This window comes from Paroedura picta, chromosome 5 (genome assembly GCF_049243985.1).
Source record: "Paroedura picta isolate Pp20150507F chromosome 5, Ppicta_v3.0, whole genome shotgun sequence".
Taxonomy (NCBI): domain Eukaryota; kingdom Metazoa; phylum Chordata; class Lepidosauria; order Squamata; family Gekkonidae; genus Paroedura; species Paroedura picta.
In genome coordinates this window covers 52334248-52352779 of record NC_135373.1, presented here as the reverse complement: position 1 = coordinate 52352779, position 18532 = coordinate 52334248, and the positions used below count along the sequence as shown (strand labels likewise).

General features: G+C 43.4%; 1 long non-coding RNA gene across 1 annotated transcript; it reads right to left on the bottom strand.

Annotated features, from left to right (window-relative positions):
* Window positions 1–157: 157 nt before the first annotated feature.
* Window positions 158–17757, bottom strand: LOC143837753 (uncharacterized). Its single transcript, XR_013231071.1, has 4 exons — window positions 17423–17757; window positions 8478–8572; window positions 6733–6824; window positions 158–570 (listed from the first exon to the last, which is right to left on the bottom strand). It is a non-coding gene; the product is annotated as an uncharacterized LOC143837753 (long non-coding RNA).
* Between the last annotated feature and the right edge of the window lie 775 nt (window positions 17758–18532).

Here is an 18532-nt window from a genome sequence, read left to right as displayed (position 1 = left end):
CTGTGCACATGTGTGTATGTGCATAGAAGACTGAATTTCCCTTAGTAATGGCTGTAGTCACTATTAGCCTCATTTTGCTGCTGCTGTTTTCTTTCCTTGGAATATGTACATCAGATTCCAAAAACAAAAGCCCCATCAAACCGTTTATTTAGGCCAACCAAAAGGATATAAAACTGTGCGCACCCTCAAAACGTCCAGCCTGACAGAAAGCTCTGTGGAACCTGCTTTGTGTCCTTTTTGACCAGTCTAAAGCAAAAGGCATGGCTCTCGTTTTTTAATCACACTTTGGACCAGTGTGGCCCCCCGGTAATCTCCTTCTGCTGCAAGAACAATCACTCAGGCCCCAGCACCGTTGAATCTGGCAATCAATCCGTCCTTGACGCTTTCTTCACAGATGAGTTCCTTGCAAAGATGCAGGGTTACCACTGTGCAGTCACAAAAGATCACTGACATTTTGCAGGCGAATCTCAATATGAATCTTCTGCGTCTTGAGGGGCTATGATGGCTCGCCATAGGGAGGCTGTGTCACCTGCCCGAGGACAGTGTCAGCACTGCAGATCTCGCAGGCACCTGCCAGAGTTGCCCAAAGAGTGCCAATTAAATATAGGAGACATTGACAAACAGCTAGCTATGAAGAAACATGATGTTGTCTTTGTACTAACAGGGAATGTGTATCAACATTATTTATAGTCTGCCTTGCTCACTGGGGACACAGTGCAAGCCAATACGATCAACAGGATGAGACGTCTAATCAGCAATGTAATAGAACTAGGAACTGCAGCCATTTGAAAACAGAGCAGTCATGTGAATAAAGCTTAAGTATTAAGCATGATAAGTTGAACCATGCCAGAACATAGTATTACATCAACAGGGACAAAGTACATATTACTGGGCCAATCAGTTATGATGAAGCCCTCATTTCTTTATTTAAGAAAATAAGGCAGACCTGTGCTTAGAGTCAGTAGTGTGAACTGTCATACTGGTTGATCAGCACAAACTGGTTGACCCATTGATGTGAACTGAGCTGCCCAGGAAACGGGTGGTGATTTAATAGCCCTATGACAGGCCCTTCAAGCTGGATGAGTATAACTGTATATTTATATATAATACATGGCAAGCCTTGACCAGAGATAGATGATTTACCAGTTACGCGTGCCTACCGCTGAGCAGAAGAAGCTATGAAACGTCCCCGTGTATGCCCTGGTGCAAGTGAAAGACGGCAGTCATGGATGGAGGAGGTATTTCCAACTGATGCCCTTTTGACTCGCAGTTTAGTGGATTTCCTAACCCAAAGATGGCAACCCTACTACTTCTCTACTAGATCAGCTGAAAGCAATTCTTACTTAGTGGATATTTTCAAACTTGCCCTTCTATTTCCCCAAAAGACTATGTGTCAAGAAGGTTGTGAGTGGCACCAAACAGGGGGAAAAATGCTGCTTGTGTGAACTGTTCTTTACCAACTTCAAATCACTTTACTGATCTGCCTGAAACCATGGCACAAATGACAAAGTGTTTTATCATTCATGCAATTATTTTGCTTCAGATCCTTTAAGTTAGATGTAAATAGAAAACCCCTTAGTCAGACTGATCATCAGGGAGAGCTTTGCCCTTGCATTTCTCATGCAAGCCAATCTCTGCAGAGGCTCCCCACAAGGAAGCAGTGTAATAATTTTAATAGGATTCCTGGAATAACCTGATTTCTGGAGTCTGTTAACAGGCATCCAAATTCATCTTCAGTGAGATGTGAAGTGACTATTAAATCATTTTTTAAAAGGGCTACATATAGAATTGGAAAGAATTGATTCTGGGGTTTAAAATAAACCCAATAACTGAGGTACAGAACTGGGCTTCCCGCCAATAAGGAAGGGGAACGAAGCCTCCTTCAAGGTTGATCAACTGCATGTCATATGATAATAAAAATGTGAGTACGATGCTGTATGGTTTATTGTCTGCAGCCAAAGGCTGCTACAATAACACATATGAGTTGAGGGGCTGCCTTGCTGTGATGTAGTTTCAAAACTGGATCAATTAGAACAGATCATCAGTATTCCGGTGTGTTAGCAGAATGCTCAAAGAGTGCAGCAGAAGCTAGGCAGCATGTGTGTGCTGGTATGAATCAAAATAACAGAGGCTCCTTTATCTTTGCAAGCTAATATTAGAAAGAAATCCATTCTACACAGGATAGATTAGAGATATTCTAATCCAGTGGTCCCCAACCCCCCCCCCCCGGGCCTCAGTAAAATTGTCAAGCGTTGACTGGTCCCCGGGGATAAAAAGGTTGGGGACCACTGTATTAAAGAGCAGGGAGGCCCAAACACACTCCTGATTTACCCTCTGGAAACTAGGATTTCTTCTGTTAAGAACCAGTGTGATGCAGTGGTCAAACTGGACTAGGAACCGGGATATCCAGGTTCACAGTCCCTGCTGCGCTATGGATGCTCACTGAGTGACCTTGGGCTAGTCATAGGCTCTCAGTCTAACCTACCTTCCAGGGTTGTTGTGAGGATGAAATGGAGAAGAGAATTACATAAGCTCCTTTGGTGGGGTGTACTTGTTGTTAGGTACGAAGTTGTGTCCGACCCATCGCAACCCCATGGACAATGATCCTCCAGGCTTTTCTGTCCTCTACCATTCCCTGAAGTCCATTTAAGCTCACACCAACTGCTTCAGTGACTCCATCCAACCACCTGATGGGGTGTATATTAAGTAAATAAATCTACCTGATTGGGATTTCAAGAGTTCATATTATTGTCAGTCCAAAGTCATAGAATCATAGAGTTGGAAAGGGCCATACAGGCCATCTAGTCCAACCCCCTGCTCAACGCAGGATCAGCCCTAAGCATCCTAAAGCATCCAAGAAAAGTGTGTATCCAACCTTTGCTTGAAGACTGCCAGTGAGGGGGAGCTCACCACCTCCTTAGGCACCCTATTCCACTGCTGAACTACTCTGACTGTGAAAAAAATTTTCCCTGATATCTAGCCTATATCGTTGTACTTGACGTTTAAACCCATTACTGCGTGTCCTCTCCTCTGCAGCCAACAGAAACAGCATCCTGCCCTCTTCCAAGTGACAACCTTTCAAATACTTAAAGAGGGCTATCATGTCCCCTCTCAACCTTCTTTTCTTCAGGCTGAACATTCCCAAGTCCCTCAACCTATCTTCATAGGGCTTGGTCCCTTGGCCCCAGATCATCTTCGTCGCTCTCTTCTGTACCCTTTCAATTTTATCTACATCCTTCTTGAAGTGAGGCCTCCAGAACTGCACACAGTACTCGAGATGTGGTCTGACCAGTGCTGTATATAATGGGACTATGACATCTTGTGATTTTGATGTGATGCCCCTGTTGATACAGCCCAAAATGGCATTCACCTTTTTTACTGCTGCATCACACTGCCTGCTCATGTTTAGTTTACAATCCACAAGTACCCCAAGGTCTCGTTCACACACAGTGTTACCTAGAAGTGTATCCCCCATCCATTAGGCATGCTTCTCATTTTTCTGACCCAGATGCAGAACTTTACACTTATCTTTATTAAACTGCATCTTGTTCTCATTTGCCCAATTTTCCATTGTGTTCAGATCTCGTTGAACTCTGTCTCTATCTTCTGGAGTATTTGCCAGTCCTCCCAATTTGATGTCATCTGCAAACTTGATGAGTATTCCCTCCACCCCCTCATCTAGATCATTAATAAATATGTTAAAAAGTACCAGGCCAAGCACCGAGCCCTGAGGTACCCCACTACTCACCTCCCTCCAGTCTGATGAAACACCATTGACAACGACTCTGAGTGCGGTTTTCTAACCAATTCCCTATCCACCTAACTATCTGAAAATCCAGATTGCAGTCCTTCAACTTATCCATCAGAACATCATGGGGAACCTTATCAAAAGCTTTACTAAAATCCAAGTAAACAACATCAACCGAATTTCCACGATCCAGCAAACCTGTTACTTGGTCAAAAAAGGAAACCAGGTTGGTCTGACAGGACCTGTTGGAGACAAATCCATGCTGACTTCCTTGGATCACCAAATTGTCCTCCAGATGTTTGCAGATTGCTCCCTTTAATATCTGCTCCATTATCTTCCCCACAACAGAGGTCAGACTCACTGGTCTGTAGTTACCCGGGTCATCCTTCCTCCCTTTTTTGAAGATCGGAATAACGTTTGCTCTCTTCCAGTCCTCCGGGACATCTCCAGTCCTTAAAGAGGTCCCGAAGATGATAGGCAAGGGTTCTGCAAGTTCTCCGGAAAGTTCTTTGAGAACTTTAAAAATGTTTTAAAGAGTATTGTCATGACCCCTACTCAACTGATTCTAGACTCCCATTCAGAAGAAGGGGAGCTGTTTTTGTGCAACCCACTTTTTATTACCGGAAGGACTATCAAAGTGGCTTACAATCACTTTCCCTTCCCATCCCCTCAACTCACACCATGTGAGGTGGGTGAGGCTGTGAGTGCTCTGAAAGAACTGTAACTGGCCCAAGGTCACCCAGCTGGCTGCATGTGAAGGAGTGAGGAATCAAACCTGGTTCCCCAGATTAGAGGTGGTCACTCTTAATTAAGGTGAGCAGATTTTAACATTGGTAAAGAGGGACACCATTGACGGGGGGCTGGGTCTTGATTAAAAATTTGGTATATACGGAGCAACAAAAATTTTCAAAAAATGCATAGAACACAAAAATAGTATTGTAATATATATATTTTTACTTGCAATGTATGTACAATTTGCCAGGTGCCCCCAGATGTCCCTCCAAAAGTGGGACAATCTGGTCACCTTACTCTTAATCATTTTGTCACACTGACTCTTGCCTCTGAGGAAGAGCCTGAGGAGACAGAAACATGACCTAGGGGAGAGCAAATAACTCTGGGAGGCCCCAGTATGGGAGATGCCCCTGGCCTATCTGATGCAGAAGTTGCCCCTGAGGAGCTTCCAGTTGGAGGTCCTCCACCAGAACTTTCTGCTGTTTCCCCCCTACCCCCAGCCAAAGTTCTGGGAGGTTCATGAACACCCCAGCAGGGCAGCACAGGCAGTGGGCTCGTGCTGAGATAGCTCAGTACAAATTCAGTGCCAGGCCTGCAGCCTGTGCTTCACCTCCATGGACCAGATCATGGTGACAATGGATGTAATTGTTTACAGGATCATGGCCCCAGGGGAGCCTGGATGAGTCCCAGGTGCTACTTAGGTCAGGTGGAGCCTTTTCAGCCTATTTATGCCTTGAGCAAGCAGAAGATGGTTTGTTAGGTCAACTGCTCCACCAGGTATAAGCCTAATGTTCTCTCCCCCCCCACACACACACCCCTTCTGGCCAGTCCCAGGGCACCACTGAAAAGATCAGACTGGCCCTGCCTACAGAACCTAGGTCAGATATCTGTACCAGAAATGGTCTTCCTATATGTAGGGCATCCCCAGCTGTATTGTGAGATTCTATAGAAACAATTTGTTCTGCTTCTTGGAAGAACTTGGGGCTAGTATGCATGTGTGGACAGGCTGGGTATTGTTACTGTTGACAGAGTTTAGTATGCAAAGAAGGGCAAAACACCTGACTGCTTAAAAGAATAAAGTTTTGAATGATACATGTTTGAATCATGGTAGCAGCACATTGCATCAAGTCTTGCATACATTCATTTATGCATATTAATTATGTAAATATTTATATCCTGCCTTTCCTCATTGTTCAAAACAACTTAAAAATATAATTAAAAACACTGCAATTCAAAAGCAACAGACTAAACTTCGCAAACAATCCCCCATGACAATGTCAAACAAAAAACAACCGGTAATCTTCATTATGTGCTACATGTAGGTTTCAAGTTGATTTGAGATTTGCAAAAACAACACTCTGTGCAGTGGAAAAGACCCTGCTGCTCAGAAAATTACTGTGATCTATTTCAGAATCAGAATTTACCAAATCCTTTCCAATAGATTTGAAGGGACAGTACTTCTTTTTCAATGGGTTAATCAGAGTTGCCTAATAAAAGCTCACCCTGGCCTAGCTAAGAAGATCTGCATGTATAGCAATGCTGATTAAAGGTGCATGCTTTTTATCATGAACATCTGGATCCTGAAAGGATTTGGGAGCATACCTATTCAGCATACTGAAAATAGGGATGCATATTTCCATCTAGGCAAGGAGGACAGGGCAACATTTTCTTATCTACTCCATTCGCCTTCTAGTCATCATGTACAAGATCTTCTTACCAGAGCTCTAGTTGTTATCAGTCAGGCAGCTTCCTGGACCCTAAAGGAAGTTTTGTCTTGTTTCTGCAGGGAGAGGGTTGGGTAGGTTCTCAGCAGAGTGAACAGAGCCTACACCTGGTCAGTTTCCAAGGTGTCATCCAGCACCTTCTAGCAGCTGGGATTACTGCAGAAATGCTGGACTTGCAGGGCCTTGGCCCTGCCCAGAAAGACTCATCTTCCACTCTAGAGGAACACTGCACTCACAAGGTCACCGGTTAAGCAAGAGCAAATTCCCTCTTAACAATTAAGGGATCCTGAATATGATTTTTATTTTTGTAAATTTACAAAGGAGTTGGTGGACAAAGGGGATGCTTGTTAAAAGGAGGGTGAGGGTCTGTGGTGCAGTAGTGGAGCATTTGGCTTGTGTGCAGAAGGTCTCAGGTTCAATTCCTGACATACTCCAATTAAAAGAGCCAGATAGTGAGTGATATAAAGGAGTTCTCATTGGGTTTGAGATTCTGGAGAATCGCTTCAAGTGTATGTGGACAAGACTTACCCTAGAACAAAGTTGGAGTCCAGTGGCTTAGATTTCAGGTGGGTGGCCGTGCTGATCTGAAGCAGCAGAGCAGTGTTTGAGTCCAGTGGCACCTTTAAGACAAACAAAGTTTGATGCAAAGTATAAGCTTTCATGTGTATGCACTAATTGCCAGAAAGTGCTGGTTACATGCATTAAAAATGGGTGATTATAGCTGAGATTGGATTAAGGCAGTTGAGATCTGTGAATGGCCAAAAATTAGCATACAGATACAAGTGAATGGCAAGAAATGAGCATACAGATCTGTGGAGAATGGAAGAATGACGCCAGACTCCAGTGGCCTCTATAAGATTAACAAGATTTAGTTTCTGGCTATAAGTGAGAACTGAGTGACTTAGCATGTATAGTGAGATAAAAAGCTGATTATGAAGCCCCCCATGCTCTCTATATGTATATGTAGTGGTTGAGGAAATTTTGTTTCATTTTTCTTTCGAATCTGAAGGAGGAGGAGGAGGAGGTGGTTCCTATATGCCACCTTTCTCTACCAGAAGGAATCTCAAAGCAGCTTACAATCGCCTTCCCTTTACTCTCCTCACAACAGACACTGTGAGGTAGGTGAGGCTGAGAGAGCCCTTTTATAACTGCTCAGTCAGAACAGCTCTATCAGTGCTGTGGCGAGCCCAAGGTCACCCAGCTGGCTGCATGTGGAGAAGGAGCGGGGAATCAAACCCAACTCGCCTGATTAGAAGTCCTCGCTCCTAACCACCACACCAAGCTGGTGTGAAGTGTGTATACACAAAAAAAGCTTATACCTAGAATAAAAATGTGTTGTTCTTAGAGGGACCACTTTGTTCTGTTGCTTCAGACCAATATGGCTGCCCAGCTGAAAGCTTACCCTAATGCAGGGGTAGTCAAACTGTGGTCCTCCAGATGTCAATGGACTACAATTCCCATGAGCCCCTGCCAGCAAATGCTGGCAGGGGCTCATGGGAATTGTAGTCCATGGACATCTGGAGGACCACAGGTTGACTACCCCTGCCCTAATGGATCAGTGGTGTAGTTCAGCATAAGTCAGCTTCAAGTATGGTCAACGCTAGGCAAAAAGTAAAGCCAGTTGTCCCATGGAATAATCTGTTGGCTTGCATGGCCATACCATGTGGTACTTCTTCTACCAGCTCCACAAAGCACTGTATTTCCAGTTAAGTGAATTTGAGAGGGGGTCAAGCAAACACATTTCTATGCCTCTGACAGAAAAGGCTGATGGAAGACAATATGTAAGCCAAGCACTTGTTTATTTATTCCAAGGCTGCATCTTACTTTGTTTTTGTTTTTAAAGAAAGCTTCCAGAGACATGAAGTCATTACCTTGCATCTCTGGCTGCCAATGCCTTAGGCAGTCTACTTCATTCCAAGTCACTAATATTCAGAGCAAGACACAATTTAATGAAAAAGTTCTTCAAAGTTTAATAATTAAGTAGATTTCCATGGCAAAGGAACATGATTTATAAACTCCGCAACCCTTTGCCAGAGGTAATGATTAAGAAATATCTTGATTTAAGCTTCCTAGCAATATAATTGATTTTGCCTCCAAAAATTTAAATATGAAACTCAAAGAATTAGTTGATCCCAATCAGTTGAAAGCATACTTCAAAGGGAACCAGCACTCATCTGCCTAGAACTGCCGCAGGGTAAATTAAAGCTTGGCGGTGTGGCTGGAACATTTCTAATACCTTAAGTTCTAGACATCAAGGGAAAGGTTTATCATACCAGAACATTTGGGGCCTGTAGTTCAGCATGGAAAAGTTCAGGAAGTGAACTGCCTCTCAGGATTTTCAGTTCGCTATGACCAGTCTGGAAGAGCCCTGGTTTAAAGAGAAAAAAGTGCTGTAGAGAGTCATATTGCCTCTTGTACAGAGTGCCACCATTAGGTTTGGGGCATTTAGAAGCTACAAAGGGTAGATAGATGGTTGTCCCAAGCACCTGGAATACAAAGCAGACTCTGCAAGCAGAGGGGGAAGAGGGAAGTTGCCAAGAAGATTGTCCATCTCTGGATTAAGTTATGTCTGTTGATCTTGTTGGACTATGCAAGATCTATAGTGTGCATGAATGAACAGTATATGAATATATCCTGCCAAGGGGCATTGGAAGAGGTATGTAGTTAGGATAATTATATCAGGAACTTCCTGGTATTTTTCAAATAATTTCCTCCAGTGTCCTGATTGGCTCAGTTGGAGACTTCCTGATACTTCTTCTTCCCTCCTGTTTGTCTTCAGAGGAAGAACAAATATTAGTCAGGGACTCTGGGTCTCCTTTCTCTCTTTACAAAGTTGTCTAAATCCTCAATAAAGTTATTTATTCTTCAAGCAGCCGGTGCTTCACCCCTTTGTATATTTAAACTCTGCCAACAGGGTTCTGGGCCCCTAATGAGCATTCAGCTGCAGGGAAAAAAACAGTTTGATAGGCAAATAGAAGAAGAAGAAACAGAATGGCAGTTTCCTGAAACATTCAGCATAATTGATTTATTATCTGGCTGTTGGCTAAAATGAGGGAGATGTTTCTCTCCTCTGTTCTCTCCTTTTTTCCCTAGTTCTTATTCTTTATTAGTATTGTATATAATCTAATTTAATTTATAATCATAGAATCAGAGAGTTGGAAGGGGCCATGCAGGCCATCTAGTCCAACCTTCTGCTCAGTGCAGGATCAGCCTAAAGCATTTAGAAGTAGCTGTCCAGCTGCTGCATGAAGACTGCCAGCGAGGGGGAGCTCACCACGTCCTTAGGCAGGAACCAACAGGAACCTCTCTCTGCCATCCTCCAAGTGACGACCTTTCAAATACTTAAACTGCACACAGTACTCCAGGTGCGGTGATGTTATTGATGTTATTTTTTTTCTTGCAAATTTGCCCTTATTGGGGCATCTGTGTTATGGGTTTGTGCAATTGTGTTGACATTTTAACTTCTTTTCTAGTTGTTTTATCTAATAGCTATTTAGTTTTACCCCAGTCACTTTGTTGCCAGTATCTCTGTGCTGTAACTGTTGAGTTCAAGTTTTAGTTTTTAATTATATAGTATTTTATTAGTATATTTTAATAGCATATAGGGATTATCTCTTTGGATATTAATTGGGTTTTTTAAAAAACAGGATTTTATTAGAGGCATATTTTAACTTAATGGCACTTTGTAGTTTACAAGTCCTGTTAATTACAAAAGCTTCATTTTGTTAGGAATCATTTTTATTTTACTTTATTAATTGCTTTCATATAGGCTAGTCCCTGGGGTTAAATTAATAATAATGGTAAGGAGCTGCAAAGCAAAGTGAGATAGAGGAATATTTTAAGCTCCTTTCACTAACTGTGTTTGGCAATAGGTTTGTCCCTTTACTAAATGATCAGGCGGCTCTCTTCTTCCAAAGTAGACAAGCTGCTAGGATCGACCACCTGGCCCCTTGACCCCTGTCCTTCTTGCCTCCTCAAGGGAGGCGGCCAGAAGATAGGAGGCTAGCTCAGAGACATTATCAACTCCTCCCTGAGTTCGGGGGAGTTTCCTGAGCAGCAGAAGACCGCGGTAATTCGCCCTCTCCTGAAAAACCATCACTGGATCCGCAGAACCTTGCTAACTACCGCCTAGTGTCGCACTTAGCGTTCCAGGGCAAGGTGGTAGAAAGAGCTGTGGCAGACCAGCTCCTGGCATTCTTGGAAGAAACTTTGGCACTCGATCCATATCAGTCTGGCTTCCATCCTGGCCACAGGGTGGAGACAGTGCTGGTCGCCCTGCTGGATGATCTCCGTTGCCAGCTGGATAGAGGTGGGTCAGCCGTGTTGGTCCTTCTAGACCTATCGGCGGCCTTTGACGGCCTAGCCGGCACGGGGGTATGGAGCACAGCTTTACGCTGGATATGCTCCTTCCTCCAGAACTGGTCCCAGAGGGTTGCTGTGGGGGAGGAGTTCTCACAGCCCTATAAACTCCCTTGTGGGGTCCCTCAGGGCGTGGTCTCTCCCCCACTTTGTTCAACATCTTTATGCGCCCTCTGGCCCAGCTGGTACGGAGCTTTGGGCTGGGTTGTCACCAGTATGTTGATGACATCCAGCTCTATCTCCTAATGGACAGCCACCCGGACTCCCCCCCCCCCGGAACCATTCGCCAGATGTTTGGAAGCGGTGGCTGAATGGTTCAAGCAGAGTTGCCTGAAACTCAACCCCTCCAAGATGGAGGTCCTGTGGCTGGGAGGCAGGGGGCGGGAACAGGCAGCACGCTTACCCACCCTGGCAGGGGCACAACTTACTATTGTGCCCCAAGCTAGGAATCTGGGTGTGACCATTGATGCCTCCCTGACTAAGGAGGCACAGGTCAAGAGAGTAGCGGGTCAGGCATTCATCTCCGCCGGGCTCGGCTACTAGCGCCCTACGTGTTCCCTGATCGTCTGGCCACAGTGATCCATGCAACAGTCACCTTCAGATTAGATTTCTGTAACTCGCTCTATGCTGGCCTACCCTTGTCCCTGACCCAGAAACTTCAGCTGGTGCAAAACGCAGCTGCTAGGGTCCTCACTCGCACACCTTAGAGGGCCCATATCCAGTCTGTGCTGAGGCAGCTGCATCGGCTACCAATAGCTGCCCAGATCCGGTTCAAGGTTCTGGTTCTAACCTTTAAGGCCATACATGAGTTGGGACCCACATACCTGAGGGACCGCCTGTCATCCTATGCTCCCCGCAGGGCTTTACGCTTTGCAGGTGAAAACCGATTGATCATTCCCGGCCCTAAGGAAGCGCGCCTAGCCTTGACCAGGGCAAGGGCCTTTTCAGTCCTGGCCCCTACCTGGTAGGAATGCGCACCCGGGTGAGCTGCGGGCCCTGCTGGATTTGACAGCTTTCCGCAGGACCTGCAAGATGGAGCTCTTCCGTCAGGTCTATGGTTGAGGCTGGGGTAGGCGAACTCGGGACATCACCCTCCCCCTGGGAGTTAGGAAGTGTACATTGTGCTCCTCCATTATCTCTGATATTAGTATGGGGAGGGATGGGGTATTTTTCTCTTTGCCGCCATGTTGGTATTAATATTTTAACGGGGTTTTTAATGGGGTTAAGATCATTGTCACCCACCTCGAGCCTTCTGGAAGAGGCGGGAAATAAATCGAAATATAATAATAATAATAATAATAATAATAATAATAATAATAATAATAATAATAATAATAATAATAATAATAATAATAATAATAATAATTTGCCAGCTTTACCCAGTGTTGAGGATTCTATATTGTCCCTCCAGAATCCCGCTATTGACCTGAAATCTTTTTTCCCCAAATTATTAAAGCAGAATTCTACTAATAAGAAGAGATTTGAGGAATCAGCACATCTTGTATTTCACACACATATGATTGCAAAAGCCTTGCAAAAAATATTTGAAATGATTCTCTTTCCAACAGATCAACTCCAGGTCTTCCTGGCTAGTCTGCAGGTGTGTGTGGAGGAATGAGACATGAGAGTGACACAGTTAAAAGAAATACATTTGGTACCATGAAGTAACAGGGGGTTCAAAGAACACCAAAGGTAACAACAAAGGAGACAGAGACAGCCTACCTTAGATTTGAAACACAATCTAGTTCTAAATATTATTCCATGAAAGGGGCATATGATTAATTGGTTAACAAAGCAGATGGCAAAAGAACATCTTGCTTCTCTTCTGTGCCACCACTTTCATGAATTAAGATATCTTTCACTGTTCCTGGGCTTCTTGTGGGGGGGGATAAATTAAGTTCAATTTTTCCCCTTAAAGATTCCTTTATTAATTTTTTAAAGGCAAGATTTGTTAAAAATATATGGCAATCTTTTTCCTTCAAACATTTTATATGCCATCTTTGACAAAGGATTTTAGACAGGGAGTAGCGGGGTTACAGACAGGGCACCTTTAGACTAATCCTCAAAATAAGGTATCTTGTTTGACCTCTCACTCAGCAGAGAATCAGGAGATGCTGATGATGTGACCACCTTTTTTCCTTGAGTCAAGCAAGACTGCTCTGTTGGTTAGCTCTCCTGTGAAAGAAAGGGTGTAGCCTCAACTTGAGGATTTTGAAAGCGATCTGTTTGCCTCTTTTGGCTTACTTCCCATTTTGGAACAAAATAATATACTTTCAAGATTGCAAAATTTAATAGTAGCTCCAGAAAACATTCAGGCACAGAAAACTAAGGACAATTAAAAGGACCCTTTATATGCTAAGGGACAGCCATTGATTACTCCACAACAATTTAGAAGAAGAGTTGGTTTTTATAGTCTGCTTTTTTATTGCCCAAAGGAATCTCAAAGTGGCTTACAATTTTCTTCCCTTCCTCTCCCCATAACAGACACCCTGTGAGGTAGGTGAGGCTGAAAGAGCATCTGACAGGACTGCTCGGTCAGAACAGCACTATCAGGTCACCCAGCAGGCAGCATGTGGAGGAGCAGGGGATCAAACCCAGCTCACCAGATTAGAAACCACTGCTCTTAACCACTACACCATGCTTCCAGCACTTCAATCTTTCCTACCAGGTCCCAGCTGGAGATGGAGAAAAGGAACCTTGCTATCTCAATAAGAATGATTGACTAGATAAACAGACAATGCTATGAACCACTGCGAGCCAGTTAACTGGGAGCGGCAGTATAGAAATCAGATGGATGGATAGATGGATGTTTTCTTTCTTGTAATTTGGAATACCAAATGTGTAGGAAGGGAACTCCTGAAAAGCTATGATATAATCTAAGTACAGGAGACTTGGTCAATGGAAAAAAATATTTTTCGGGCTATTCCACCTATTATCGCAAAGCTGTAAAAAAAACATGAAAAAAAAACATTTCGGTTGGCATTCCTTCACTTATTTCAACAAAACTAGTTGTAGAAATCGTTGTATTACCTAATTATCCCTCCCTATACAATAGCTGTTTGCTTGAATTTTCAACATCTTTCATTTGTAGTGCTTAATGCTTCTGTTTTCCACACACACTGTGCACAAAACAGATTTCCCTAAGCATTGGACTAAATTAAATGAATACTTTCAGTTAATTACTTCTTTACAGTCAGGGGCTATTTTGTGTTGGCTGGTGACTTGAATTCATGCAGCAGGGCTTCCAATGGGGAATTTTTCCTTAAAAGCTTTGGTGACCAATGTACAGCTAATTTCTCCATTGGGATAAGACAGTGAAAGGACATTAAGAGAAATGGAGCAGGGGGGAAATGAGCTTTCCTAATAGGCAATAATGGCTGGAAGCTTGTTAGTGGTTGCCCCCAAGTTGGTAACTGTGGGGATTATACATGTGGTGGAGCCATGGTTATTATTTTATTGTTTCCTTTTTATTGTTTGACTTAATTGAATTTCTTGGAACAACTGAGTATCTGATGAATGACCATGTCCCTTTAGACCTGTTTCTTTGGTCCCAGTCTTAATAGCATTATGAAATAAGATTCATTATATCATTGCCAACTACTTTTCACTGCCAATCTATGTATTGATGCTTTGCCCCAAACATAGTTATAATTAGCTTTCTTACTCTTAATGTCAGTGATTTACAATCCTCTGAAATTACTAGGAACTTCTTGGATATCTGGCACTACATGGCCTTGTTAATTATATTACATCTTCATTTCTATATTATATAGATATTTAAAATGACCATTTATTAATGACATATTTGACATAATTGTAAATTGTTTGGTCTGCCTATGCAATAGGACACTCAGTTTAAATCAGGGATTCTCAACCACTGTGTCAAGGCACATTGGTGTGCCATTGGTGCATTCAAGGTGCGCCGCAGTCTGTTGAGATTTTAATTTTTGAAAAATTCTCCCTTATATAGGCAGAGTCCCCACTCAAAGTGCCCAGTGATGGGCCAGGAGTGGGTGGCGAGGGGCCCTGGTCAAAGCTCCTCCCACTTCATCAACCTGTGCCATTGGTGGCAGCTGGAGCAGAGCGAGGTGAGTCCATCCTTGGAATTGGGGTGGGTTGACTGGGGGTGTCTTTGGGGGGGTTTCTTTGTTTTTTGTTTTAATTTGTGGGTGGCAGAGGGGGGCCTTCCACAACTCCCAAAAGTCCATGTTTACAGTGAAAGCTACTTATTGATGGTGATGATCTGGTGATCCCAGGTGTCCTATTCCGTTGTCCCTCATCTTGGCAGAAAACTTGCTGATGAAGCAACAAATCCATCTGCATAATGCTACTTCCAGGGGCATGGCAGGGAGGTATGGCCAAATGATGGCACTTATGGTAAGTCTTGAAGCCTGAAAAAATGTTTATGTGCCTCCATGGACAAAAGATTAAGAAAGGCTGCTTTAAAAACTTGTGATTTTTATTTAGGGCTGATCTTTTGTGGATAATTCATGTAACTTCAGCAACAAGAGCTGCAAAAAGCACTGGGAAAGGAATCACTAGATTATTTTAAACTTCAAGGGGACAATGTGTACCTTCAGCGCTCAGAATATTTAGCATTAGGGTAGTTGGCCATTTGTTATATGCATCTGATTTATGGTATTTGTTTTGCCTGAACAGAAACCTTTTAAAGGCTATTGCTGAGGATATCGACCAAACACAAATTAATGTTCTTAGTGAGAAACTATGGCTTCCCGGATGCATGGTCAGCGGTGTTCTAAGAGCTGGTGAAATCGCTTGTGAAGCTAGGGCATGGAGAGGGGCATTTACTTTAAAGTCTTGCAATCAGATCTGGAGCTAAGTTATCCCAGCAACTGGGATAAATTGGTGAACCTTAAGCTAATGTCCCTAGAACTGATGGGGAGAGTAAGACATCGGATTTAAACTTGTTTGAAATGGATGGCATAGAAAAACCTTAAATTCTCCAGACAAAGTTTAACAAAAACAAGGTACTTACCAGAAATTGTTTGAGAACTAAAAGTTGAGGATTCATTCCCTAAACAATAATATGTTTTGTTTATTTTGAAATAGAAGCTATGTGATTATACTAGTAACATTTCTTAATTATGTTTTTTTGCCTCACACAGAGTCATTTTTTTTGTTTAACAACCTTCACAGTTGGCATTTTCCTACCAGTCAGCATCCCAATGTATTTTCGTGATCTGCCATATCCTAAATATAGATGCGCCTTTATGTTGGCACGTCTTAATGCTTTACCATCTGCCAGCTTGACAGGTAGATAGGCTGCTATTCCGTATTCAGAGAAAATGTGTAATTGTGACCTTAATCATATTGAATCCATCAACCACATTCTTCTAAGCTGTCCTGAAATTTAAAACTTAGAAGTTAGAGAAGCAAAGTCCCTGCTTGATAAGGACTTTGCTTCTCTAACTTCTAAGTTACTGAGCAATGTAGATACATGGTTTACATAGAGGTTGCTAGATTTTTTGGCTGCCATTATAAAAACATGGAAACATTCTAAAACAACTGCATAAACCCTACCATATTTTGTTGGGGAGATCCCAATATATGGGTAGCTTTGTGTTAGTTGCTTAACCATGAACTCTCAGTGGCTGTTCAGGACCACTGAGAGCCAGCTTGGTGTAGTGCAGGGGTAGTCAAACTGCGGCCCTCCAGATGTCCATGGACTACAATTCCCAGAAGCCCCTGCCAGCAAATGCTGGCAGGGGCTTCTGGGAATTGTAGTCCATGGACATCTGGAGGGCCGCAGTTTGACTACCCCTAGTGTACTGTTTAGGAGTACCAACTTCTCAACTGGCAAGCTCTCTTCCTCCCCACTCTTCCTCCACATGCAGCCAGCTGGGTGACCTTGGGCTGCCACAGCACTGATAAAAGCTGTTCTGACCGAGCAGTAATATCAGGGCTCTCTCAGCCTCACCTCCCTCACAGCATGTCTGTTGTGGGGAGAGGAAAGGGAAAGCAACTGTAAGCCACTTTGAGACTCCTTCAGGTAGAGAAAAGCGGCATATAAGAACCAACTCTTCTTCTTCTTCACTGGGTCGAATGAACAGTAATAGAAAGGAAAAAGATTTGATAGACTGGTGTTGGGAAGTGCCATCAAGTCACAGCTGACTAATGTGAACTGATACTATTTTCAAGGCAAAGAGTTCTCATGGCTTGTCTCTGCATAGCAACTCTAGTCTTCCTTAATGATCTCCCCATCCAAATACTACCCATATTTAGCTTCAGAGATCTGATGAGATTGGGCTAGTCTGGGTCATTCTACCCAGGAGTAGTCAAACTGCGGCCCTCCATTCGCTCATGGGGCTCATGGGCTCATGGGAATTGTAGTCCATGGACATCTGGAGGGCTGCAGTTTGACTACCCCTGTATGCCTTTTAAAAATGATATTTTAGTGCAAGTTTATAAACTGTCAATCCTCCTGTACCGGGGGGGGGGGAGGGGACAATATAAGGGAAATTTGGAAGATTCACCTAACTTCTCTCCATGGAAGTTACAACTCACTTTACGTAACCCCTGAATTTTTCTTTCCCATTAACCATCTTTATGTCATATTTGGTTTGGGTGAGTAGAAATATTTTAAGGTATTTTTTCTAGTTAAGTACTTTTTGAAAGACTGGTGCCTAACTTCGTTCTCAGTGCTTATTCCCAAGTAATTTGTGTCTCTCATCTGTAATTTAACTTATCATGAGCTTCAGTGCTTTGGCTAAGTCCCACAGCTGGGGAGTCTTTCTGAATCTTTTCACCCCCACCATACATAATCTGTAAATCCTAGATCATAGTTTTAGTTAACTCTGTTGCTTAAGAATCCTGTTCTTTTGCCTTTACTGTTTCTTACCTAATGATTAACTTCATTCTGTTCATGATAACAGGAAACTGTCCTGAGCTTTCTGAAAGAGCAGTATAAAAACATAATAATAAATGAATGAAGAAATAAAGCCAGGTGATTTGTTTAGTTTTGATGGTTGCTTTGAATTAGGTGGCTCTCAGCAGCCCTAGCTCAGAGCAGCAAGGCTTTAGCAGCACAGAATGATCAGCTTCAGGAAGAGATGTTGACCCAAAAGGGAATAGCCTACTAGCTCCTGCTTTCACAGTCAGTGTGTGTTTAGATAACACCAGTGTTAATAACTATTTGCATCAAGGGGGTGGAATGCAACAACAGTTCTTTAAAATTAGTAAACCCCCCCACCACACACACACACACACAAGTGAGTACATCAAGCTGTCTACACGAGTTCTTTTCCACTATTCAACCTGCAACCTGCAAACAGATTGCTTGGATTTCCTTCCACAGATGATGAGCTGACAGGCCATCTGGCATGAGCAAAAGGCTGCCCACTGTTATGAGCTCTGGGCCTGGAATGCTTCCCCCTTACTCTGGTTAGCAGTTCATTTTCCAAGGGGCGTTTTGAGAAGCTACCAAGGGATGGTCACTTGCCTCTCAACTCCCAGCTGCACCCCTGTAAATGAACTCCACAAGACCTGTTGTCACTGCTGTGAATTTACAAATGGGTTTTGTGGGAACAGCCCCTCTCAAGGACTTGCTCAGGGGCCTTCTAGAAGGACATTCTAATAGTTCCAAATATTATGCCAAAAATATAATTACAAGCAGACCTGAGGGGGTCATATTTCTCCCTACTTGTTTTTTCCTTCCCTTCCATGAAAGCCCTGGTTAATTCCCACTAACTAGCTGGCCTAACTTTATCTGCCCCTACCCCACCTTCTATTTCTGTCCTTCTCTCCCCATGGCAGTCTCTCCCCTGGGAAACTCTGGCTGAATTGTGTGGTGTCAGTTACATGACGAGGACCTGCAAGGATTTGGGGGGGGGGGGGACACCTCACTTTCTCCTATATCCCCCCACCAAAGACAGGGGTTTCTGTCCCACCACATTCTTGCAAGATTTGATTCCAAGACTGGATTTAGACTCTCTCAAACACAGTAGAACAC